Source organism: Lacerta agilis, chromosome Z, assembly GCF_009819535.1.
Source record: "Lacerta agilis isolate rLacAgi1 chromosome Z, rLacAgi1.pri, whole genome shotgun sequence".
Classification (NCBI taxonomy): Eukaryota; Metazoa; Chordata; class Lepidosauria; order Squamata; family Lacertidae; genus Lacerta; species Lacerta agilis.
Window position 1 is genome coordinate 9,656,435 of NC_046331.1, and position 26,146 is coordinate 9,682,580.

A 26,146-nucleotide genomic window follows, 5' to 3' on the forward strand; every position below is an offset into this window, starting at 1 on the left:
GTATCATGTTGTAGGCTTAAGAGGTTATAGCTTCACTGAGCTATTCTATTTGTTTATTTTGAAAAATGTAAAACACACACACACATATAAAACAACAAAAAACCATTATTTCTTTATTGCTCCAGGTGGTGTACATGGTGCTCCCATCCTCGTTTTGTTGTTCTCACGACAACCCAGTCAGGTAGGTTAGACTGACAGTAGCCCACGGTCACTTCATGGCTGAACCAAAAAGGAAATACTAAATGCATATCTTTGGGAAGGCTTACTTAGGTACATAAGCATTTAGGTTATGCTCCAAGGTTATAAGTGCTGCTACCACACTGAAAGATTGACTGCTATGAGATGCAGAATGAACATGAAATGGTACTTGTAAATGAAATTTCTACCCAGAATTTGAGGTGGCTAAATAGGAACATATAGGGCTATGCAATGCTTCAAGTACCTACCTAGAGATGTGGGGGACTGAACACTGAAACTTCTGCATGCAAAGCAAATGTTCTTAAATTGAGCTGTGGCTGGGCTTACCTTGCAAACCTGACCTAAGAGCCCGTCTCTCTTTTATTGATGGGAGTCAGTGTGGGAGACAATAATAGTCTGAAAAGTGGGGTAAAATACAGTAAGTAAATATTTGTTAAATAACTGTGAATGGCAGTGTTTTGCTGATGTGGTGCCAGCATTTTCAATTATGGTACATTTCTGCAGTTGGGCTTGCTTGGATTTGTATAGAAGGTGTTTGCAACCAAACAAGTAACAGATCCGGTGTTCTAGCGTTGCCTCAGCTAGTCCATTCAGGTAGCAATAGCTTGCAGCAATAGCAGGGACCATTCAGTTTGTAATCTAAGGGTTAATACTGTTGTTAGGAAGTCAGGTAGCCAAGAGAGGGATGGGTGGAGGTGTTGGCAACCAGGCAAAATGGCATGACTGTTGTGTATTAAATAAGATATTCTGGCAGCAGGGTAAAGTATTGCTATTGGTCAATTTGAAGTGTTCAATCACAATCCACAGCCTGATTGGGTCCCGCCGGAAAGTTTGAATATTATTGGTTCCCGCTCAAATGTATCTTTTCCCTCAGTCCCAATGTGTCTATAAATAGAGCGTTCCCTACCCCCTTTCCCCAGTCTTGTCTAATCCCTACAATAAAGAGCTGTTTTCACTAAGACGTGTAGCTGGACTTCTTGCTACCAGAACCCACGACACAACATACTGGCGACGAAGGTGGGATGGAATTAGGCCGGCTGAGGGCTGCTGACTCTAGCGACCTGATTCTGGCGACAAGACTCCTGTGACTGACGGGACAGATCAGTCCACTAAGATGGCTGCGTCACGGTTCATGGAACCATTTCATCCCGGAGCAACTGAGGCCTGGGATGCTTACCTCGAGCGTTTTGAATTCAGCGTGGCAGCAAAAGGGGTCACTGATGAGGAAAGGAAAAAGGCGTTGTTCCTGAGTTGCTGCGGGGCAGAGACCTTTGAGTTGGCTCGGGCAATTCTGGCCCCCACGACACTGCGGGAGGCATCGTTCGCGAGCATTACGGAACACCTCTCCAATCACCTTAATCCGACAGCGTCGAAGATGACATGGCGCATCGAATTCCACAAGAGGCAACAACGACCTGGAGAGACGGTAGCAGTTTTCCTCACCGAACTGAGGAAGCTGGCGAGACACTGCAAATTCGCCAACTTGGAGGAGGCCCTGCTGGATCGGTTCGTGTGCGGCCTTCGCAGCAGCAAGGGCCGCAGGCGGATTGCGGCAAAACAAGATATGGATCTGTCGACAGCGCTCCGTGAGGCCATTGCGACAGAAAGCGCTGAGAGAGAGGAGCAAGACCCGGACCAGCGAGCCGAAAAGAGAGCTGGAGCGTCAAACCACACCGTGGACGACCAGCATGTCAGCCCCAACCAAAGCCCTGTGCGGGGGATAGAGATGGTGCGACAGGAGAGCACAGCAAATAAAGGTCGGCAGGGGGTCTGCCCTGGCTGCGGCGGATCACATGAGAGAAGGAAGTGCCGGTTCCGAGAAGCTACGTGTCATGCTTGTGGGAAAACGGGACACATAGCCAGGGTCTGCAAGTCGAGTGGCACGTCGGGGTCCGCGAAATCAAGTGGTCAGAGGACATCCACAGCGACGCACCAACTCGACGATTGCAACTACCTCACGCAAATCGAGGGCAGAACTGTGCCATTTCCAGCCCAAGGGAAACCAGCTGTGCGGGTCCTAATCGAAGGGAAGCCGTGTAACATGGAGGTGGATTCCGGATCCGGATTCTCCATCGTATCGGAGGACACGGCCAGATCGTTATTTCCTAGAGGTAAGCTTCCGAGATTGGAGCCCTTCCCGGCTACTCTGCAATCCTATTCCGCTGGCCGCATAGACATTTTGGGAATGTGCGCAGTGAACGTACAGTTCCGCGAGAGGGAGGCCGTATTAAAGCTTGTGATCGCAAAAGGGAAGTGCACTAGCCTGCTGGGCACGGACTGGTTCCCGGCCTTAGGGTTGGGAATCTCAGGGCTCAACACGGTCCAGATAGCTTCCGAGACATTTAACACCCTGTACACGGAATTTGGGGAGCTATTTAATGGAGAGTTAGGATGTTATAAGGGGCCCCCAATTGACTTAGAACTGGACCCGGGGGTCGCGCCAATGCGCCTCAAACCCAGGCGGGTTCCATTTGCGCTACAGCCTAAAATAGAGGCTGAGTTGGAGAAGCTAATACAGCAAGGGGTGCTTTCACCAGTGGACTCTGCTAAATGGGAAACACCCATTGTCACACCCCTGAAGGCTAATGGGGAAATACGAATTTGTGCGGATTACAAATGTACGATTAATAAGGCCATCAGGGGCAACTCGTATCCAATTCCAGTAGTGTCTCAACTATTAGCGAAGCTGGCTGGGGGCAAGGTGTTTGCAAAGATTGACTTGGCACAGGCATACCAGCAGCTCCCAGTGACTCCAGCGTCCGCTGAAATCCAGACAATTGTGACGCACAAGGGTGCCTTTAAAGTGAATAGGCTGCAGTTTGGAGTCTGCGTGGCACCTGGCATATTTCAAAGTCTTATGGAGCGCCTATTACGGGGCCTGCCAGGTGTCCTGCCGTATTTTGATGATGTGTTAATCGCGGGCAAGGATGCTCAAGAACTACTGGGACGCATCCAGACAGTCCTATGCAAATTCCGGGATGCGGGGTTGAAACTAAAGAAAGAGAAATGTAGTTTTGGGGTAGCAGCTGTGAACTTCTTAGGATACAGGATTGATGCTGCTGGCATCCACCCCATGGAAGACAAGGTTAAGGCTATCGCCGCAGCACCGACACCTAGTAACAAGGCTGAGCTGCAGTCTTTCTTGGGCCTCGTCAATTTCTATCACGCCTTTGTGCCACACAAGGCATCGATAGCCGAACCACTGCATCGGCTACTCCAAAAGAAGTGTGCATGGCGTTGGGGGCAACCGCAACAGAGAGCTTTTGAAACGCTGCAGGGCGTGCTGTCAAAGGAAAGTACACTTGCCCACTATGATGCTGCTAAACCACTGGTGCTGGCGTGTGATGCCTCACAATATGGCGTGGGGGCTGTCTTGAGTCACCGGGAGGCGGATGGGTCGGAGCGTCCAATCTCATTCTATTCCAGAACCTTGAGCCCCACAGAGCGGAACTATGCCCAGATTGATAAGGAGGCACTGGCTATAGTCACAGGAATCAAGAAGTTCCATGACTACGTGTACGGCCGCCCTTTCACAATTCAAACGGACCACAAGCCCTTGCTGGGTTTGTTCAGCCCACATAAACAAACGCCTCAAATCTTGTCCCCACGCATGCTCCGATGGTCCATCTTTTTGAATGGATTTCAATACGAACTGTGTCATGTGAAGGGTAAGCTGTTGTGCCATGCGGACGCGCTGAGTCGTCTACCACTACCAGGAGCAGCCGACGACGACCCAGCCCCGGCCGAGCACGTCATGATGATGGAGACACTTCCCAGACCACCCGTGACGGCCGTCGACATCGCCGCAAGAACTAAAAGGGACCCCGTCCTCGCCCGTGTCCTTGTGTGGGTGGGGAGGGGATGGCCAAGTGGGACTCAGGAAGAGAAATTTAGACCTTTCATGGCAAGACAAAATGAGCTGTCCCTCCATAAGGGTTGCATATTGTGGGGCGATAGGGTGGTTATTCCAAGGTCTTTACAGAATGAGGTGTTGGACACATTACACATGGGTCATCCGGGCATGGTTCGGATGAAATCTTTAGCCAGGTGCTATGTGTGGTGGCCTGGCATGGACAAGGACATCGAACAATGGGTGCGCACCTGTCGAGCGTGCCAGGAGGTGCACCCAGAAATGCCCAGGGCACCAGTGCATTGGTGGGAGCGGGCTAAGAACCCGTGGAGCCGGCTCCATGTAGATTTTGCAGGGCCGTTTCAGGGAAAGGTGTTCTTAATTGTAGTAGACGCCTACTCGAAATGGCTGGAGGTCTCAATTGTTCCAAACATGTCCTCAGCTGCTGTAATCAGGGCCCTTCGCATTTTGTTTGCAACGCATGGGTTACCCGAGACCATAGTATCAGACAACGGGGCGGCTTTTGTGTCCCAAGAGTTCAGGGCATTCCTGGCCGATAATTTCATTAGAGGGGTCACTTCTGCTCCCTTTCATCCATCCTCGAACGGGCAAGCCGAACGGATGGTGCGCACAGCCAAGGGTGCAATAGCGCGCCTCTTGGAAGGGGATTGGTCTGCTCGCATTGCAAGGATGTTGTTCCTGCAGCACACAACGCCGTGTGCATCCACAGGCAAGTCCCCAGCTGAATTATTAATGGGAAGGAGGTTAGCCACAATCCTAGACTATGTTCACCCTGACAAGGTGCCGGGCCGCGATACAAGAGAACCACCGGCTGCCGAGGGTGACAGAACCCGATACCTGTCAACAGAGGATTTGGTTTGGGTCCGGAACTATGCAAGGGGACCCGCATGGGTGCCGGGGGTGGTCACCCGACCCAGTGGGCCAGTGTCATATTTTGTGACGTTAGAGGATGGCAGAGTAATGCGCCGCCACATTGACCAGCTAAGGCGCCGGTTCCCAAGCAGGGTAAGCCCGAGGGGGGAGGAGCCGCGCACAACTCTGCCGGCGTCCGGTGAATCGCAGCAGTCTAGTCAGGATGACTCCGGGCCACAGGGGGTGGAGGGCTCCGAGAGTCAGGAAACCGAGATCACCACTGATGAACCTAACCCGGAAACAACTAGTCAGCCTAGAGAGTCAGCTAGTGACGCAGCTCCAGCTGAGGTACCCGAGGTTATTGGAGAGAGAAGTCTGACCACGGATAGTCCAAAGAGTGACACACCGAGGGTTAGGCAATCCGGTAGGACTCGAAGACCTCCGCAATACTTGAAAGATTACGTGTATAGTCTCAACTAGGTGCGGGGGAGTGTTGTGTATTAAATAAGATATTCTGGCAGCAGGGTAAAGTATTGCTATTGGTCAATTTGAAGTGTTCAATCACAATCCACAGCCTGATTGGGTCCCGCCGGAAAGTTTGAATATTATTGGTTCCCGCTCAAATGTATCTTTTCCCTCAGTCCCAATGTGTCTATAAATAGAGCGTTCCCTACCCCCTTTCCCCAGTCTTGTCTAATCCCTACAATAAAGAGCTGTTTTCACTAAGACGTGTAGCTGGACTTCTTGCTACCAGAACCCACGACACAACAATGACCTTTGCTGAGGTAGCATGTGCCTTGATTAGTTGTATGATTCTGAGGGAGTTTTCCCTCTGTATGTTTGGTTGTATGCCTTCATGCTATATACAAGGCCTGACCAAAAAAAAGACAAAGCCTCTCTGTTCATTTCTCCTCAAATTATACTCCGCTTTTGTTCAGTTTTCCTTAGTAAGCTGCTACAAGGATTTTCTTTCTCTCTGGATACCATTGTTCCTAAAAGCCTAAAAGGCCAAGATTCATGGTCACAGTGTCTATTCCAGCCAAGAACATTATCCATCAACCATACCTTTCTTCTTTTTTTATTTTCCTTTTGAGAAGAGGGGATAATGTTGAGGTGAGCGGGAAATGCCAAGTTCTTTTCTTTAAAAAGGTTTGTTTTAATAAAGAAGAAACTTTGAAAAATGTGTTTCATTTATGGCGCGTGCTAGCCAAACAAAGCCTGATGATATTGGTATGGTAGTTACAAGCGAGTTAGGCCCTAGGCCTAGGAGATGCTGTGTTTGTACAGATGGCCCCCTGTCCTTTAGATCTAAACCTATTACTTAAATTTTCCACATAACAGCTTCCCAAAGATGTCTTTGAAAATTTTTAAAGGCAACACGGACTTAATACTTTAATATAATCAGGCCCGATTCGATACAGATTGCTCAGGAGCACCAAATATCTGAGGATGTATCTTGGGTTGTATCTAAATCTGGACTTCCGTGCATAGTTTTTGTGTCTGAAAGCTCTCCGCGAGCCCTACGGTCTGCAAGGCAGCTCAAGCAGCTTAGACCAAATATGAACCATGTGCCTTCAGATGCCTCTAAGCTCACTCATCTTCCTTTTGTCTGTTTAGTTAGCCCTTGAGCCTCGGAAAACGGGGAAGGATTTCTCAGCCCAGCCTCTAACGGTATTGCTTTGCCGGATCGTGAAGGGAGTCACATGCGCTTTGCTTTCCTTCTCATCCTCCCCTGCATTTTTTTTGGGGGGGGGGGTAGTTTTCAGACGCTGTCAGTCTAGCCTTTGAAATTTGACAAATACCCCCTGAGAAATAATAATCCTGCTCAGGGCTCTGAATCGAATATCTTGCCCCCAATAAAGCAGCTGGAGGAGGAGGAGAAGGAGGAGAGGACAGGGGGTGAAGAAAGAGTTGTTGTGGGTGGGTGAGGGGGGGGCTTTGCCCATCATTTAGACCCCTGGGAAACTCAACAAACCTGCTGTACCTGAAACTGGGAGGGGAGAGTGCAGCTGAATGTGAGGAAGTATCATCCACCTTCAGCCTATAACATTTTTTTTTAATGTAACTGTTTCTTTTTGTAATATTTTTGTTTAAGTTGTCTGTTGTAGCTTTGGTCTTCTGTACACTGCATGGAGATATATTTAATATATTAAGTGATACAGAAAATAAATAATCAATGAAGAGTTGGCTGATACAGAGGCGTAGCTAGGGGGCGGGGAGGCACTGGGAGCCACACCGCAGGGGGCGGCACTTACTGCAGGGCCTGCAGCGCACCCGAATGACGCGGTGGCTCAGGCGCCTGCAGGCTCCACGCTGCCCAAAACGGTAGCGTAGGGCTTCCATCTGCCCCCCGCCTCCCCCTCATCCACCCTACAGCTGAGGGGGAGGTGGTGGACGCCGAGCGGCTAGCTACGCCACTGGGCTGATAACTTCCAAATGATAATCTTCCAGGTGAAGCAGGAACTGGATACAATGATACTGATGACTGAAATGTCTGTCACTCATGATGTGTAGTGTGTTTGTTGAGGAACTTGTTTTACACCTGCACCCACTGGGGAATCCTTGTCAGTGAGGGCTCTGGATGGAGGGCAGGTTTCACCTTCTCTGCCCATTGTGTCGCAGTGGTTGGATGGGTCTTGGAGACATTGGTTCAAATCTCTACTGACCCATGCATAGCTGAGTGGTTGATACTGGATCATTTACCATCTCTCTCCCTCCTACACTAGAATATTATTGTGTGGGGAAACTGGTCGGCGAGAGCAACATGTCATGGCCGGAAATTCTGGGTTGAGTCCTTTTCTCACCTGGCCTGGGAGGGTGGGGGCCTGACTGACTCCAACTACAGAAGCCGAGGTTGCAGAAGAGCCCTAACCTTGAACAAAGTTTGAACTATGGAAAGGCAGTATACAAATAATATGATGCATGTATGTATGAACAGCAGTCTGATATGGGTTGTAAGACATCTTCCCTTCACTGGGGAATCCCAACTCACTCCCATTAGCCTCATTCATCATGGCCAGTGGCGAACTCCGCTACTGGGGAAGGGTGCAGCGATTGGGGTTTTTTAGATTACAGAATATGTGAGTAAGAGGTAATGTGACAGAACTGCATAAAAATAAGAAGGGCATGGAGAAAGCAGGTAGAGAAAAGTCTCTCTCTCTCTCTCTCTCTCTCTCTCTCTCTCTCTCTCTCTCTCTCAACACTAGAACTCGGAGGCACCCAATGAGGTTGAATGTTAGGAGATTCAGGACAGACAAAAGAAAGCGCTTCTTCATACAGCCCATAGTTAAAGCAATGGAATTCACTCCCACAACTTGGATGGCTATAAAAAACAAATTCATGGAGGTAAAGGCTATCAGTGGCTATCAGCCACAATGGCTATGCTCTTCCTCCATGGTTGGAGGCAAAAGCTGGAAAAGCTCAGGTCCTGCTTGCAGGCTTCCAACAGGCACCTGGTTGGTCACTGTGAGTGCAGGGTGCTGCACAATATAGGTCGTTGGCTTGATGATCCAGCAGGCTTTTATTGTGTTCTCATGATGAAGGGAGTTTCCATTCATATAGAGGGGCACATATAGAGGGGCACATGTTTCCTATCCAAGCTCCTATGCAAGCTCTGCCTACTATATGAGGCTGAATGCCATTCAGTGATCTGTTTGAGGCTCTCCACAGCAGAAATGATTGAGGTGGAGGAGATACGAAAGTTCTGTCTGTGGCACTGGAGCTGTGATTATCACCTTGATTTTTTCAGGAAGATCTGACTGCAGAGCACACACAGGCCTCTCAACTTCATCCATATTTTTTGATATCAGTTGAAATATGTTCTTTCTCCACCCCCACATTTAAGCACGAGAACCAGTCCAGCACATTACTGTGGCTAACAAGGAGTGTATTGCATATATGGTAGCCATTTTAGACTCTTTCAACAAAAGCAACCTTTTCTCTTGTTATTTAAGTAACAAATTTTAATGGTTTCCACTGTTGATAATGCCCAAAGATATTGCAGCTCTACGGTAAACGAAACATGATTTTTAAAAAACGAAAATGCTGGGCTGGGGTTTTCAGGGTGTTGTCACCAAAGGTGGGGGAGTTTCCTTTTACTTCTCTGAGCAACATAAAAACACACAGCAACATATGTGAAATAGATGGTCATCAATTTGTTTATTTTGGGATTTCTGTTCAGCTTTTCTTTTCTAAAAAAATAAAAATAAATTCCAAGCAGTTTACAAAATTACTAAAATGCATCTAAATATTTAAAGGCAACAATGAAGAAAATATAAAGTGGCCAAAAAAAGCATTGTATAAGACGGGTAGGCTGAAACAAGCTTATAAGAAGGTAGAGGTTTAATACAACACATTAATTATTTAACTATTTATTTTATTTATGTCCCACATTTTTCTCTATGAAGCTTAAGTTGGCATATATGGTTGTTGTTGTTGTTGTTGTTGTTGTTGTTATTATATTAAATTTCTATACAACCCTTCATCTGGAGATCACAGGGTAGTTTACAATATAAAAATCACAAAAAAGATATACAGTACCATAAGCCTCAACCCCCCCCCCCGCAACCACCCTGTGAGGTAGGTTAGGCTGAGAGGCTGTGATTGGCCAAAGGTTCACATGTGAGTAGGGATTTAAACCCTGGTCTCCTGGGTCCTAGTCTGACATCCAATCTGGCTCTCACTGTGGAAAGCTCAGTCAAATAAAATTATATTGGAAGCAAAGCATTGGGGCGAAACCCAGCTCTCTCAGTCTCCCAGTAGGGTTCCGTAATTTGGGTGCTATAATAGTTAAATTTATTTACAGTATTACAAACCACTGGCCACCTAGCAAGGTTTGCTGTGAATGGGGAAGGGCCTGCTTGAAATCCGAACCATCCTTCTGAAAGAGGTGGTGTTATGTATTGAAGTTCTCACCCTAGGCCACTAGGGGTGTTTGTATATAGTTCATTCCGCTGCAGTTTTCACTCAGGTCCGCACATGCAAATGAGGGATTGAAAGTGACTTTCAGGGATTGGGTAACTACAGAAAGTTGTTACTGTTGCTTTGTAGCTGAGTTCTATATAAGCAGGCTGCTGAGCCCTTCAGCTCACTTCTGTTCCAGCCTGAGAATAAACAAGAGATGCTTGAAAATCACTGTGTCGTCTGCTGTGTCCACCCACTACTTAACAGGTGGGATGTACAGAAGGCCTCAATTCCAATGTTGAATACAGTAGATCCGCCTATTTATTTTTTAAACTAGGTCTGTGATGTCTTCCTTTCCTGCCGAAGCAACTCATGTTCTCAGCAGTGTTCCTGGTGGTTCTTGGTGGCACCCATCCAGGCAGTTCCCCCCCCCCCACTTCCATGGCTGAGATTTATTTTGATGCATCTGCTGGGGTAGCTCCAGTGGGGTTTGATACTGTGGATCTTTTCTTGAAACAGGACGGGGGTCCATTTATAAGTGTTCCCTTTTGCCAATGAGTTTTGCTGAGGTGGCATCACTCTTGCTGCTGCCTGCGTCGTTCTTGGAACAACTGGAGTGATTGCGGCTGTCCAACGACAATCAATGTCCTCATGGGGAAAAACAATCAATAGGCAAAAAGGGAAGAGGTGTGAAATCCATTGCTTAATGCAATTTAGGGATCGTTTGGGGCAATGGTTTGCAGAATTATAGAGGCCTGACATTTGCTGACCACAAAATTACCCTTTAAATTATTCAATGGTTGTGGAGATTATCTCCTGACCCCTTAGTACCTTGTTCTTGGAACTCCCCAGCACAATGGTGGGCAGTCAGTTATGGGGCCGGGGGGCTTCTTCCTATCAGTGGCTGCTCGGTCACTCTTAGTAGGCAGTAAAAACAGCCCTATTAAGTTCAGGTTATTCTTGCAATTGGACACTATAAAATAGGATTAAAAGAAGTGTCAGCAGAGGTCAAGGGACCCAGGCACCTCCTGTGGAATGCAGGGGTTGGATAAGGCCAGCCCGGCCCACCTCATCAGCAAGATTCGCTTTTTTCAGTTTGCTAAAAATTGTTAGAGAAATTTTTTTCTCCCTCTCTCATAACACTAGAAGTCATGGATACCCAATGAAGCTGCATGTTAGAAGATTCAGGACAGATAAAGGATGTCTCAGTGCAGCACACGGTCAAACTATGGAACTCACTTCCACAGGAGGCAATGATGGCCACCAACCTAGATGGCTTTAAGACGATTGGACAAACTCAGGGAGGAATCTTGTAATTGTAGAGTTGGGTGGGACACCAAGGGTCATCTAGTCCAACCCCCCTGCAATGCAGGAATCTCAGCTGGTTTAATCATGACAAATGGCCATTCAACCTCTGCTTAAAAACCTTGAAGGGGAATCCACAACCTCCAAGGGGAGACCATTCCACTGTCAAACAGCTCTTACTGGCAAAGAGTTCTTCCTGCTGTTTCATTGGAATCTCTTTTCTTGTAACTTGAATCCATTGGTATGGGTCCTAGTATCTGGAGCTGGAGAAAACAAGCTTGCTCCTTCCTCCATGTGACAGCCCTTGAGATATTTGAAGATGGCCAGCGCATCTCCTCTCAGAGAAGGCCATCAATGGCTACAAGTCACAATGTCTGTGCTATGCCTCTACGGTCAGAGGCAGCAAAGCTTCTGAACATCATTCGCCAGAAGGAACAGGAAAGGAGAGTGCTCTTGTTCTCAGGTCCCACTGGTTGGCCATTGTGAGAACAGGAGGCTGGACTAGATGGGGCACTGGCTTGACCCAGCAAGCTCTTCTTATGGGCTTTATGCTCAGGTTTTCAAATATCCAGAGAAACACATGCGAAAGCAGTATCACTGCTTTGTGCAGACCCCTGCATTTGGAATCACTCGAAAGGGTCTGTGGAAACCCCCTCACCGCTTTTTTTTTTTTAATCATAAACTTTAATCATCCTCCTTAGGGAATGCATGCTTTGTTTCTCTGTCTGTCTCGCCCTGTCTCTGGCTGTGTTTACAGAACCTATACTTGAACCCAAGACGGCTTCCGTGGCTAAGTGAAGGTATGTTGCCCATGCCAGGAGAGGATCCTGTAGACGATACATTTCCTCAGGGAAGAGGCCTTACTGTTTCTTTTGTTCTGGTTGCCTATCTGCATTGATCGGAGCACAGGCTCACATTAGTCTGTTGAACTTGGTGGCGGACATATGGAGAGGTGGGAACAACTCCATCTTCTTTTGAATCTTCCTTATGGAGGAACCGAAAGCATTGGCTAGCGATATTAATAGGATTTGCCTGTGTTTAGGGCCAAGCAGCCTGAATATAGCCTTTCGGACATCTCCATTTGGTCCTCGGGACCCTCTCCAAGTCACATCCTTCACCCACCCTGTTTTGCAGCTTCCAAGAGTATTTTTCACATGGTTACACAGAGTCATTGAACTCCGATACTGTTTCACGCTTGCCTAGATGGAAGAAAGAGGGCCTCCTAAATGAAGTTCATTGTTGTTCCAACCACTTTTTTCTCCTGGCCCCACCCACTGCTAGCCCTCAGAAAGCTGGCTTGGCTGAAGGGGTATCTGGCCCACTGGCTGAAAAAGCTTCCCCACCTCTGCTGTATGATATGGTGGTAGATTGATGTGTTGTCCCAGATTCCCTACAAAGGATATGGTTGCTGCTCCTTCCACATAAAGTGAGGCAGATGGAGACTGCAGTTTGGCATGAGTGGATGATAGGAGCAAATCCCCACAGATCTTTTATTTCTTGTGGGGCTGGAAGTATCCCCTGCCAGGAGAAAAATATCTGGAGAGAAAGGGAACACAACGGTTGCGGATCTTGAAATACGCAGTTGTACATATATTCATCTTTTACTATTTGGTGACCAACTATTTTACATTGTGCAAATTGTTTGGCTTTCCATCCAAAGTGCAGACCCATCTAGTCTACACTAATCAATATGGCTATATCACGCAAGTCAATATTTCATCCTGGTCAGTATTGCTATTTCACACAAGGTATTACTAATATTATTATTACTTACTTAATTTGTATGTTTCCCTTCATCTGAAGATCACTGGGTGGTTCACAACATAAATATACAGAATGAGAACACAATATACAAAAACAAACCAATAAACCGCCTTCCCCGCAAAAGTCATAGAATCAGCCAAAGACCTGATTATAGAGAAATATTTTCTCCTGGCCCCTAAAGACATGTAATGAAGATGCCAGGCAAACCACCCTGGGGGAGCATTCCACAAATGGGGAGCCACCACAGAAAAGGCTTTTTCTTGTGTTTCCACCCTCCAGACCTCTTGAGGAGGGACACAATGAAGGGCCTCAGGTGATGATTGCAAGGTCTGGGTTAGTTCATATGTGGAGAGGAGGTATTGTCATTTAAGGCTTTATAAGTCAAAACCAGCTCTTTGAATTGGGCCCAGAAACTAATTTGCAGCCACTGAAGTCAGGTCAGGATCAGTGTAATATGCTCAAACTGTCACACAATGGATTAGTTCTCAGGTCAAAACATTTCCCATTAAAAAGTGCATATCTGGCTTGCTATTACACACTAGTTAATATTGCTACGTAACACAAATCACCATTGCCCGTGGGTAAGTATTGCTATCAAGGCAGTCACATTACACTAGTTCTACAGTCAAAACATACCGGTACCTCTCCTACTCTGTCTCTTCCTGACTAAAAACCACGAACAGGGCAAATGGCTTAATATGCAAGAAATTCATCAAGTCATTTGTGGCTCCCTCTACCCCCACCTCCTGCTACATAGACCCAAATAATTTTTAACATTTTGCTTCTGGGAACACTTCTCCGCAATCTGCACATTTGAGTGTTTGGGATTTTTTGTTTTTTTTTTGCTTTGGGAGCAAAAGAAATTAGAAGTACTCACCACTTACCTACTGCTGCACATTAAAACACTTACCGGTAAATTGTGAAAATTCAACAGCATTTTAGTGTGACTTCCCCCCTTTAAAACATACACTTCTTTGCAGTTTTGACTCATGCAATCATTTTGAAAGCAATTTTCTCCAACATCATGCATTTGTGTAAGTTACTATCCCCAATACATCATGTTTTATGCACACTCCCCCCCCCCAACATCTGCATTTTTGTAAACTTCGATAGGTTGGTGAATTGCATTGCAAAATTTGGCCAAGTGTGAAGGACAGATTGTTTTGAAAAGCGCAAATTTGACAGAATTGCCTTTAAATGCAAATAGAACTGAATTTCTCCCTCTGCTGTACATAGCAGATTTGGAGAAGCTGCAAGAAGGGCAGCCAGCATAATCAAGCGGCTGGAGCAGCTCCCCATGAGAAAAAAGTTACAGTGTTTGGGGCTTTTTAGTTTAAGGAGAAAGCAAGTAAGGCAGAGGTGTATAAAATGGTGCCTGCTTTCAAGAGAGAGCAGTTTTTATTGCTCTCTCTCTCATAATATTAGAACAAGAGGTCATCTGGTGGAGCTGATTGGTTAGTATTTCAGGACAGCTGGGCTCTTCTTAAACTCAGCTTTCTGATCATTTACAGGTTTATAAACCTCTTGCTTTTGCTTGTGCCCAGGGAGTATGAAACACATGGTGTGGGGTGTGGGTCTTTGGGCCATCAAGCACCTGTCAGGCCACAATCTACAGCCTGAAGGCTTTATTTGTTTATTTATTTACTTGTTCTAACAAGACTCACACACCATTTGATATTAATAACACCTCTAAGTGGTTTACAAAAGGAACAAAGCAAAAGAATTGTTAGTAAAAGCAGTTAAAAACAACCATTTAAAACAATAAAATAAAATCAGCAATAAGTTAAAAACCCAGATCTGATCGCATCTAGACATTCTACATGTCTCTGTAGGCTTGCCTGAACAAAAATGCTTTTAGCAGGTGCAAAAAAGAGCGCGGCATAGAAGCCTGCCTGATGTCAAGAAGCAGGGAGTTCCAAAGTGTGGGTGCTGCCCCCCACCAGATTTCTTACAAATGCAGAATGAGTATTACGTGGCACCAGTAACAGTGAAAGTTCCGCAAATTGAAGCAGTTGAGTGGGCATAAAAACACCTAGTGAAATCTCACTTGGCTTGCTTGCAAGTAATACCACTGCACCTGCGGTGCATGCAGAAGATCCCAGATTCAGTCCTCACCATCACCAGATCAAGCTAGGAGGGATCCTTATCGGAAATCCCGGTAAGCTGCTGCCAGTCAGTGCAGACAACAGTGAACTAGATGGACCAATGCTCTGATCTGGCAAAAGCAGCGGTGGGCAATGTCCATTGAAAATGATAAGGAGGAAATAGACCAAACAGTAGGTGGTGCTGGGATTCAGGTAAAACCAACTCCTTCTAGTTTTGTCCCTGTCCACCTCCATCCTGAGTACTACAAGGGCAACATTGAGACTATGGAGGAGGCAGAAGTTGACAGGAAGTCCACAGATCTGGACACGTTGTAAGTTAAGAAAGACAGGCAGATGTGTGGGGAGGGGTTGACCGAGGGCAGACAGAGGCTGGTGAGACAGTGCCCTCTTCTCCTAATGGAACATTCTCCCCTGGGTACAATGGCATAGCATGGGCTGCCATCACCCAGGGCTAGATGAGTATTGCGCCCCTTAACCTGTGAACCGTTAGCACTCCCTGAGTCCCTTCCAGTTCAGTACTGAATAAAGTCAATGAAAGACTCTACCATGCACACACCAAATCACTTGATACATTTGCCCCATCCCCCTCACCCCTGCATCACCCCAGAGACCACCAGCTTTCTTTACAGAGCCAATATCAGCTTCCATTTGCAGAGATATGGGGGTGGGTGAGATTCTCATTCTCCCTTGGCACTGCCCCCTTACCCTAACTCTCTCTGTTGATTGGTCTGCAGCGGATAACCCTCCTATTCCATGTTGTTAATGGCACTGCTGGCAAGCGGGTGGCAGCATGGGCCAGAACTCCTTGGCACCATCCACCGATAGGCTGAAACAAAGGGGCAATATGTAGCTCTGCAACCTACTTGAACAGCAGCTGTGGTGCCCTTGAATGTCGAGCATGGCAGAAAGCAGGACGGGGGATAGGTTAGCAGCAGGTATCTTTCTGAAGCCTGTGCAGAGTGGACCCTAAAGGTAAAGATAAAGGGACCCCTGACTGTTAGGTCCAGTCGTGGATGACTTTGGAGTTGCGGCGCTCATCTCACTTTACTGGCTGAGGGAGCCGGCGTACAGCTTCCGGGTCATGTGGCCAGCATGACTAAGCCGCTTCTGGTGAACCAGAGCAGTGCACGGAAACACTGTTTACCATCCCGCCGGAGCGAACCTATCTTTCTACTTGCATTTTGACGTGCTTTTGAACTGCTATATGGGCAGGAGCTGGGACCAAACAATGGGAGCTCACCCCGCCGAGGGGATTCAAACCGCTGACCTTCTGATCGGCAAGCCCTAGGCTCTGTGGTTTAACCCACAGCACCACCCGCATCCCTTAGCAACTGGCTATCACCTATATCTGCTCTTCAGTCTCCCCCCCCTTGAAATTTTGTACCCCTAATAATTTTGCACCCAGGACAACCACCTCTGTGTGCCAACCCACACTGCATCACTGCCTGAGCATAGGGCAGGTTCCTATGATTTGCCAGGATGCCTAAATTAGCATAGTGTGGGAGAAGGGTGACTTCAACCCACACCTGATAAAAGGCTGGTGATCTGTCAAGCGGTTTCCTCTGTTCCATTTATCAGCATGAAAAATGTTCAGCTGGAGGTTCCCTTAATCTCATTTGAGCCCTAACCAACCATCACAAACATGCTGAACCTCTACAAAAACAACAATGACCAAAGGCCCTGTTCCTGCTGAACATCTTCCTTTGGGGACTCCTTGCACTGTTGATTGAGTATTGGTGATTCAGAAAGAAAAGATTCCACTTATTCCCCCCCCCCCCCGATGGCAGGGAAAAAGAAATCTGGGTACAGGCCTCCCAGCTATTTCCATATGTAGAATGCTTCTCATTCTCCTCCTTATTTTCTCCCCCTTCTTAGTTTGCGGAGGTGGAGAAAAATAATCTGGGGCTCAATTTAACACCATAGATGCTGAAACGAGCCCTGAGCAACACCCACAAGGCAGTTGCTTTTGGAGAGAGAGAGAGATGGAGAATGGTGCCGTACCAAAGTACCATTGCCTGTCCCTGTGTGCATGTTTCAGGATGAAATATTGTTCCGCTGAGAGAGATTGGAATGCCACTACCAACCCTGCTGAAGGCTTTCTCCTGCCTTTTCTCTTTGTAAATTTTTTAGGTTCCATGCTGAAAGGGACAGCTTAATAAAGCTTTGGTAGCCAATGTCCCTCACTGCATTCTTTGATGCTTAATTCTGTGGGTGCAGAGAGAGGGGGGGGGAGAGAGAAAGAGAAGAGTTCCTTTCTAAAACAAGAGGCTTTCTAAATCGCTCCCGCTGCTTAACATCAGGCGTGCCATTGACATGATCCAAGAAGACGGCTTTTCTACTGCTGCTGTTAGGTTTATCCAGTAGCAGAGGTGCAATGGTCCAGGGTTGAAGACCTGTTACTATTTCTGCAGCAGGTGCCGCAGTCTCCAGAGTCCCAGAGCTACCCAATCAGCACGAAAGGACAGCTTTTTTAGTGACTGAGAAAATGTCTTCTCAATCTTTGTTTTGATTGCAGCCCATCGGAGTGAAAGCAAAGCAGTTGAGTCACCCAATGTGGAATAGCTTTTAGGGTCACTCTGGACAAGGTGTGCAGGAAGAACTCTGAGGCGGATTAGTGCTGTATGCTTCAGAACTAAACATTTGTTGTTGTTGTTCAGTCGTTCAGTCGTGTCCGACTCTTCGTGACCCCATGGACCAGAGCACGCCAGGCACGCCTATCCTTCACTGCCTCTCGCAGTTTGGCCAAACTCATGTTAGTAGCTTCAAGAACACTGTCCAACCATCTCGTCCTCTGTCGTCCCCTTCTCCTTGTGCCCTCCATCTTTCCCAACATCAGGGTCTTTTCCAGGGAGTCTTCTCTTCTCATGAGGTGGCCAAAGTACTGGAGCCTCAACTTCAGGATCTGTCCTTCTAGTGAGCACTCAGGGCTGATTTCTTTGAGAATGGATAGGTTTGATCTTCTTGCAGTCCATGGGACTCTCAAGAGTCTCCTCCAGCACCATAATTCAAAAGCATCAATTCTTCGGCGATCAGCCTTTTAGGAACCCACATTTAGGAAACATTTAGGAACCCACAAAACACAAGGTGCTTCAGGATCAAGAGAATGGTGTGCAAGTTCTGATACGTACTATGGGCAAGACGGCCCTGCTCAGTACGAGAGAATGCTGTTGTACTCAAATCCAGCTTCTGGTTGGTCACTGTGAGAACAGGATGCCGGCCTAGGAGGGCCATTGGCCTGATCTAGCAGGCTTTCCTCACATTTGTAACCGTTAGGGCTGTATAGGCAATGTTATTCCTACTCAGAGTAGACCCACTGGAGCTGATGGGTTCATTGATTTTAATTCTTTCACCCTCAGAACATACTTGGATGCCACCCATTGCTTGGAAGTCCCCATCATAGCAACGTAAAAACAGTCTTACACTAAACAGCCTTAGAAAGGAATATTTGCCAAAGCTGACATAATAGTTTTTAATAATAGTCGTAAAAATAATAACAGCAGCAAACTTTATGATAATGATCGTGATGATAAAAGCTAATGCTAACAAACAGAACCATCAGAGCAACAAAACCTCTGCTGTTTTCAGAGTGAATGCTGGCAATTGAGTAATTCTTTGCAACCTGGATATATATATATTTTTTAAAAAAATAATTGCTGCTCCAATTTACCTTTCTTTTTCTGTTGGAAAAAATAAAGTACAAGTTTATAGCCTGTTCCAGTTGCTGCTGGCGTGACTTCAAAACCTCGCGGGCTTCTTTTGTACTCTTTAAGCATCTGCCTGGCTATGTTCGCTTTTCCCTTCGGTGAACTCTGCAAAAAAAAAGCAGCAGCAGCAAAGATTAAAGAAAGCGCAGATAATTTCTGCCCAGTGGGGTGCATTTGGTGAAAGCACTGGTGTGCTACCCGCCCCCAAATGTCTCATACAAATGAAATTGCTACAGGGGAAATGCAGGCCTCTCCTGGGATGAGGTGATGCCCCCCTTTTCGCAACTGAGACAGTTATAGGCCAGGTGAGGGCTGACAAAAGTTCTCTGAGAGGTTTTATTTTCCCCTTTTCATGCCAGTGGGTGTTTCTCATAGTAAACATGTACAGTGTGAGGTATAGGGTGGAGCAGGATGCTCAGCAACCAGGACTTACTGATATCGCCTCTGAAGAAGAGCTGTTGAATGCCATGGAGAGCTCCTGTACAACCAAGGACCTGGAGGACTGCTCCATACTCCCAAGACAGCCTGAACTGTCCCATCTCATGGATGTTGCACCTGGGCGATAACTCCTCCAACCACAAGCTTCCCCTTTATCCAGGGGCGTAGCAAGAGGGGCGTAGGGGGCGGACCGCCCCAGGTTCCATAATGGAGGGGGTGACAAATTATCAAGGAACAATTACTGCCCTACTAGGGTGGTTCATTAAAAGACCTGCTCCAAAGGTCTTATCTTATTATACTAGGGATTATATAGCTATATATGAAATTTCAGGCATATCGGTTAATATCTTGACCCTCCTCCACCAAAATAGCTGTTTACTTGGCTGTTTTCCTATGTCGTGAAGGCTGAAATTTCAGTTCAGTGGAGCACTTACTGTTCCCAACCCTAACCCTGTGGAAAGCCATCTAATTAGACTTTAATTTGAGTTTGAGGTGTTTTTAGGAGGTAATTTAATTATGGTTTGATTTTATACCAATGTTATGTATCTGATGTTAGCCACCCTGAACCCGACTTCGGCCGGGGAGGGAGGGATATAAATAAGTTTCTTCTTATTATTACTTGTTATTATTCCTTTGTAAGAAAATATGAAATAATGTAAAACCATTTTTGCAGGGGGGGGATCAATGGGGGGTGAGAAGAAATTTTCCACACCGGGTACCACCTGACCTTCCTACGCCTCTGCCTTTATCCCCAGTTCTCTCCATTAACCTCGGACATGGAGCAATGGATTCAAACTACAAGAAAGAAGATTCCACCTAAACATTAAGAAGAACTTCCTGACAGTAAGAGCTGTTCAGCAGTGGAATTTGCTGCCAGGGAGTGTGGTGGAGTCTCCTTCTTTGGAGGCCTTTAAGCAGAGGCTTGACAGCCATCTGTCAGGAATGCTTTGATGGTGTTTCCTGCTTGACAGGGGGTTGGACTGGATGGCCCTTGTGGTTTCTTCCAACTCTATGATTCTAACGTCCCATGGCCCTCAAAGCTAAGTTAAAGGTGCTGGTTTTAGAGTATAAAGTCCCATGCCACCTGGGACCAGGACACTTGAAAAGTCATCCCATCCCTCATGCACCCCAACCACGCCTGCAATCTGCAGGTGAGGGTCTCCTGCAGATGCCAATATAGTAAGATGTCTGTTCTGCATGATATCAGAACTGTGTATTTCGTGTAGTGGTGCTTAGCCATTGCAACTCTCTCATGTTAAATATTAGACAGGCTCTGTCTCTGTTGTCTTTTCAGTGCCTACTAAACACCTGCCTCTCCAACAAGTCTTTTAAAATTGAGATCTTTCCTAGCTTGGATCTGTATATTGGAATTGCTTTTAGATGTTTAGAGATGCTTTAATGTTGTATCATTTGTTTGTTTGTCTCCCTGGGCTGCTAATGATGATGTTGATGGTACAGCAGCAGCAGCAGCAGCAGCAGCAGCAGCAGCAGCAGCAACAACAACAACAACAACAACAACAACAACAACAACAACAACAGTGAGTAGTCTACTGTGGACAAGAAAAAAAGTATATTCATGGCCCCGTCCACTTTTGCTCCTGCCCCACCCACCACTGGCATGTGGGCTCCCCCAAAACTGCTCAGAAGGGAATGCAGCTCTCGGGGTGGAAGAATGCCCCTTTCACCCAGCCTAAAAAAATATAGTAAATGATGCTTAAGAGAAACAGCTGCCAGAGGAACCATGTGCAGGATAGCATGGAAGTAACTCAAAACTGGGTATGCTTAGCCTGGAGATTAGCTACCCTTCTGTGTTTTTAGGGATATTTTATTGCATTCTTACTAATCCCATCCCAATTTTCTTACCCCCGCCCCACCAACAGGCATTCTGCCTATGGCTGCTGAGCACGCAGTCCCTACTGGGCTGTTTTGGGGGATCCTCCCAACAGGTTGCTGACTCTTCCTCCTCCTTGTGTGTGCACAGCACTGTTTTGGCTACCAACACAACGTCACTCACCACCTGAACATCAGGAACAGAGGGAACGATAATTTCCTTTCTTTTGGTTACTAGCCATGGTGGCTACGTTCTCCATACACTGTTGGATGTCGTAATGGCCACTAACTTGGAATGACTACTGCCTGTGTCAGCAACTGAATGTCAGTTGTTGGGAATCACAAGTGGAGAGAGTGCTCTTGTGCTTGGGTCTTCCTTGAGGGTTTCCCACAGGCTTCTGGTTGGCCACTGTGAGAACTGGATGCTGGACTAGACGGACCATTGGTCTGATCCAGCAACCTATTCTTACATTACATTCCTACATTACAATGGGCTTCCATAACAACTATGCACCGCTGGTTAAGTATTTAAAGGCAATTAGCTGGTGTTGCCCAGAATTACTTTTAAAGGAATAGCAAAGCTTCATTTGTTGACATTCTCACATACAGTATATTCATATTGGTGGGTCTTAGAAGAAGGCAGAGGTACTAGGGACTGCCTTTGGACGGCAGCTAGCCAGTGCCTTTTGACTAGTGCTGGTCAGCGGCCAACCCCACAATGTCACCTCCTGATATATCATATGAACTGTCACACATGCTTATTTGCAGTCTCTGGTGCTCCCCACCCCTCCGCAGTGGGAGGGGCCCCTGTGTCTGAATTTTGGAACTGGGCCCGGGGAACCTTTTGGGATTTAGGAATTGAGTCTTATCCAGGTGTGCCTGGAGCTGGAGGGCAGCCACCTGCTCAGAGCAACCGTAACTTCCTTGGCTTCTTTCATCTGAAGGGGCCTTTTTAATTGGTGTAAAGAGAAGGGCTGAGCCTGAGTGTACCAGAGGCTTCCTCATGGTGAAATCGGTAGCAGGGAGAGAAAGGCGCTTTGTGTGGGCTCAGAGACATTCTCTTGCTTCCCATGTGTGGACAACATTTGTATTTAACTTCCAAGCTGGTTTGAGATTTAGTACTTTTTATTTCTTACTTCTTTTACTTACTTATTGACAAAGCAATCCTATGAAGTGTATAAGCTATGTGTCTGCTAAGAAGTAAACTCTGCTAAGTTTGATGGGGCTAATTGCTAGGAAATGATATATATGTGTGTGTGTGTGCGTGTGTGTGTGTGTGTGTGTCCAGTAGCACCAACTAAGTTTGTTATTGGTATAAGCTTTCATGTGCAACAAGTGCATGCACACTTCTTCAGATCTGCTAGGAAATGGTTATCAATAAAATTGCAGCCCTTCAGCAGGTGCCAAAAGAATAAAACAACAGTGAACATTTAAAAGAAAAGATAAAAAGAGAACCCAAACCTAGAATCTGCAGTTTCTGTACATTAACTGAACCATAAGACAACAGTGAAAAGCTAGGTATTTATGTTGGAAGTCTTAGTCCTGATCTGCACAATACATTTAAAGCACATGTGAGGCACATTTAAAGGACCTGGCTCCCCCCCCCCCACTCACCAAAGAATCATAGGAACTGCTGTTGTTAGTGGTGCTGGGAATCCTAGCTCCATGATGGGGGAAACTACAGTTCCCATGATACTTTAGTGAAAGTCATGTGTTTTAAAGGTGCCTTGAATGTGCTTTAAATTAAACCTGTTGTTATTATTATTTATTAAAATTCTATACCACCCTTCATCTGAAGATCACAGGGCAGTTCACAACGTAAAAAATACAAAATGAGAACAAAAATACATAATAAAACAGATACAACCCAATGTCCACCAGCCCACAAACACATTTTAAAGGCCATAGAATGTTAATCTATAATCAGACAAGGGCCTGGCCACAGAGAAATGTTTTTGCTTGGCACCTAAAGATATGTAATGAAGGCCCCATGCGAGCCTCCCTGGGGCCCGTTCTCATGTTGCCACCCACCCTTCCGGTTACGCTAACCGAAACATAAGCATCCTTCAAAAATTTCACTTGTCTGAATTTTGCAGTGCAGTTCTCCAACAAAACAATGGGTACTGGAAAACTGCATATACAAGGGTGAAGTGTGTATAAAAAGGCACACAGTGAAAATGGTATTGAAAGTTGTGTTATATCAGGCAAAGTTGCTTTGCAAAAATGTTTGCCATATTTTCCGGCGTATAAGACAATTGGGCGTATAAGACGACCCCCAACATCTCCAGTTAAAATATAGAGTTTGAGATATACTCGACCGCAGATTCTCCATCCACCGTATAAGACGACCCCCGACTTTTGAGAAGATTTTCCTGGATTAAAAAGTAGTCTTATACGCCAGAATATACAGTATGTTATGCAAAATCACATACATATGTAAATATATTAGAAGAAATTTGCTCTTAAATGCTGGTGTATTTTCATTAGGACTTTGAAAATATCACAAACTGATGTGGAAATATGCAAAATATTGGAAAAATGAGAACCTGAAATTGACAGGTTCATCCATCCCTTCTCCAAGCTGATTAGCCTTCTTACCTATAAACAGCACAAGGGGGGGGGGCTGCCAGTCAGCTTCCTTCTCCTTAGTCTCAGTATTGCCCCTTGCAGAACTCAGCAGTGGGGAGGAGGAGGAAGATGGGGACATGGGATCACAGCTAGGCTGTCACATTCACTGGGATTGATTTCTGAGTAGTCGTGTACTAGATTGTACTGTTATTTTTCTCCAATGTGTGTCTTCAGGATGGGAGTCAATGGCCTAGAATGGCTTCAAGAAATAAACAAGCACAGAACAGATTATTCGTGCCTGGTTTTTCCTAGAAACAGGGAAACATTCCTAAAAACACATGGCAACATCTACTCTGAATGTTTATCATTGTGGCTACTGGCTCCACACGTTCTGTGCCCTCTGGGTGTTGCAGGAGTACCTACTTTGATTGGATCTCATGTTCAGCTCTGCCCTGTGAGAGGCTGCAATTCAGGGTCTATTGCTGCTTGTGACATATTCCAGTGGCATTATCAATGGTGGACAGGGTCAGAGGCAAATACCAAGAGAGCAACAATGTGTTCATTGCATATGACATGTGTAGGAGTGCACACAACTTCAAGTACAGTGGTACCTCGTGTTATGTCACCTTTGGGTAACGTAATTTTGAGTTACGAACACAGCAAACCCAGAAATGTATACTTCCGGGTTTCGCTGTGCATGAATGCGCAGAAGCGCTCTATCTTGCCGCGCACATGTGCAGAAGCAGCGCCTCTGGATACAGACTTTTTGGGGTAAGTACAGACCCCCGGGACGAATTAAGTTCGTATCCGGAGGGCCCACTGTATGGCTGAACAACGTAATATGTGAATCGGTCCACAGGGTGTGATACTGGACATGGGTTCTAGGGAAGAGCCATGCTTGAAATCAAACCCTTCCCTTTAAACTGGGGTGAGAAAGGGCTACCTTTTCAAAGGCTATTTGTGCACAGAAAGTTGGCTTATACCTTTCGAGACTTGCTTGGTGCTCCAGCTTTTGCGGATTGGGAAATGCCCCTCTCCCCACCACTGATTCTTTCAAAGAGGTATAGAAAAAATGAAGTTCAGACATAATAATATATCAAAATGTGAGATGCCTTCTCATTAGGAAATCTGTGTAAGTGCATTAGTGGCCAACCACAGCTAGAACCAAGAGCCGGCAAGAGGATCCCAGCGTGGGCCTGGCTCTAATCTGGATCAGATGGCACCAGCTTCCAACATATGCACTGAATTTGTAAGGTTGCATTTGGAAGGCACTTGGTGGATGAGGTGATGGTGTGTGTGTGTGTGTGTGTGTGTGTGTGTGTGTGTGTGTTAGGTAGTGCTCTTTCACACAAAAGCGGGCCAGACTTGGCTGAGTCCCTCAAAGGGAGAGTGAGGGAGTCAGCAGGGGTAGGTTGCCTCTGTCAATGGCAGATTGATCTCGGTAGGGTGACCAAGTTAAATAATTTTAGATAAATAAACACGGGGGGAAGGCAGGCCCATCTCGTTTTACCAAAGAGCTGCTCCACGACCTGGCGGAGGAGAGTTTGGGAACAACAGGAACTTTGCTGGGGGTTGTGGCTCATTTATAGTCAGATTCTACTCTTTGCCAGAGCCTTTGATGGTACTTCTGCATGAGAGAGGAAACATTCTGCACTAAGGATGGATGAACCTGTCAAATTCAGTTTCCCTTGCTCATTTTTCCAAACTTAACTTCAGTTCTCCAAATTTCTACATCAGTTTGTGACTTTTTTTTTTAAACAAGTCCTTGTGGAAATTTTCCTCTCCCCCCCCCTCCTTCCTACCTGTTACTTCACCCAAAGGTCCCAAGGCAAGTTAAAACCAGGGCACCCACGCAAAGTTGTTGAGTGTTGCCGCCACACTGCAGTGTTGCTGCCGCTCTGCAACAATCTCCATGCCACCTGCAGCCTCCATCACGCAACACAGAGTGCCGTGCCGCCCACAGCCACCTAGAGAGGTACCAGAATGCACAAAAGTGCTGGAGAATGGGGAACCCTAAATGTGACCCACAATACCTTTCTATCTCGCCCTCTGGACTCTGCCCAGGCCATAAGCCCTCTCTCTGAGCCATGGGTAGGCAAACTAAGGCTCGGGGGCCGGATCCGGCACAATTGCCTTCTAAATCTGGCCTGCGGACGGTCTGGGAATCAGTGAGTAGAATGTGTGCTTTTATTTAAAATGCATCTCTGGGTTATTTGTGGGGCATAGGAATTTGTTCATCCCCCCCCCCCAATATAGTCCGGCCCCCCACAAGGTCTGAGGGACAGTGGACCGGCCGCCTGCTGAAAAAGTTTGCTGACCCCTGATTACTAAGCCCTACTTTGCACCCTCCTCGATTGGCTGAAATGTGACTTTAAATGCTGATTATGCTCGTTCCTTTCATAGATGGGGAATAGAGAGAGCTTTGCCTACTGTGAAAAAAAAAGGTCAAATTCACATCTGTTGCTCCACCCACTTTTCTTCTGGTCCCACCCACTGCTAACATGCATTCTCCAGAAGGTTGTTCCGAAAGGAATGTGGACCTCGGGTTGAAAAGGCTTCCCCGCCCCTTGCTCTAAGAGGTGTTTCCCACACTCGAATCCTTGGCGGTG